Here is a 722-nt window from a genome sequence, read left to right as displayed (position 1 = left end):
CCACCTGACCTGCCTCTTGAGAAACCTATATGCAGGTCAGGAAACAACAGTTAAAACTGGACATGGAACAACAGACTGGTTCCAAATAGGAAAAGAGTACATCAAGGCTGTATATAGTCACCCTGCTTGTTTAACTTATATGCAGAGTACATCATGAGAAACGCTGGGCTGGAAGAAGCACAAGCTGGAGTCAAGATTGCTGGGAGAAATGTCAATAAGCTCAGATATACAGATGACACCACCCTTATGGCAGAAAGTGAAGAGGAACTCAAAAGCCTCTTGATGAGAGTGAAAGAGAAGAGTGAAAAAGTTGGCTTAAAGCTCAACATTCAGAAAACTAAGATCATGGCATCTGGTCCCATCACTTCATGGGAAATAGATGGGGAAACAGTGGAAACAGTGTCAGACTTTATTTTTGGGGGCTCCAAAATCACTGCAGATGGTGACTGTAGCCATGAAATTAAAAGACACTTACTCCTTGAAAAGAAAGTTAAGACAAACCTAGATAGCATATTCAAAAGCAGAGATACTACTTTGCCAACAAAGGTCCATCTAGTCAAGGCTATGGTTTTACCAGTAGTCATGTATGGATGTGAGAATTGGACTGTGAAGAAGGCTGAGCACCGAAGAATTGATGCTTTTGAACTGTGGTGTTGGAGAAGACTCTTGAGAGTCCCTTGGACTGCAAGGAGATCCAACCAGTCCATTCTTTTTTTTTTTTT

At 41.6% G+C, this 722-nt stretch overlaps 1 protein-coding gene across 1 annotated transcript in view; it reads left to right on the top strand.

Moving 5' to 3' along the window:
- LOC104991745 (60S ribosomal protein L22-like 1) overlaps positions 1-722 on the top strand; it is a 5,472-nt gene that overhangs the window by 3,759 nt on the left and 991 nt on the right. The gene's annotated exons all lie outside the window — the stretch shown is intronic.

The sequence above is a fragment of the Bison bison genome, unplaced genomic scaffold (genome assembly GCF_000754665.1).
Source record: "Bison bison bison isolate TAMUID 2011002044 unplaced genomic scaffold, Bison_UMD1.0 scf7180017864199, whole genome shotgun sequence".
NCBI classification, from domain to species: domain Eukaryota; kingdom Metazoa; phylum Chordata; class Mammalia; order Artiodactyla; family Bovidae; genus Bison; species Bison bison.
The sequence above is the reverse complement of the archived record's forward strand: the minus strand, read 5'-3'. Positions and strand labels throughout refer to the sequence as shown.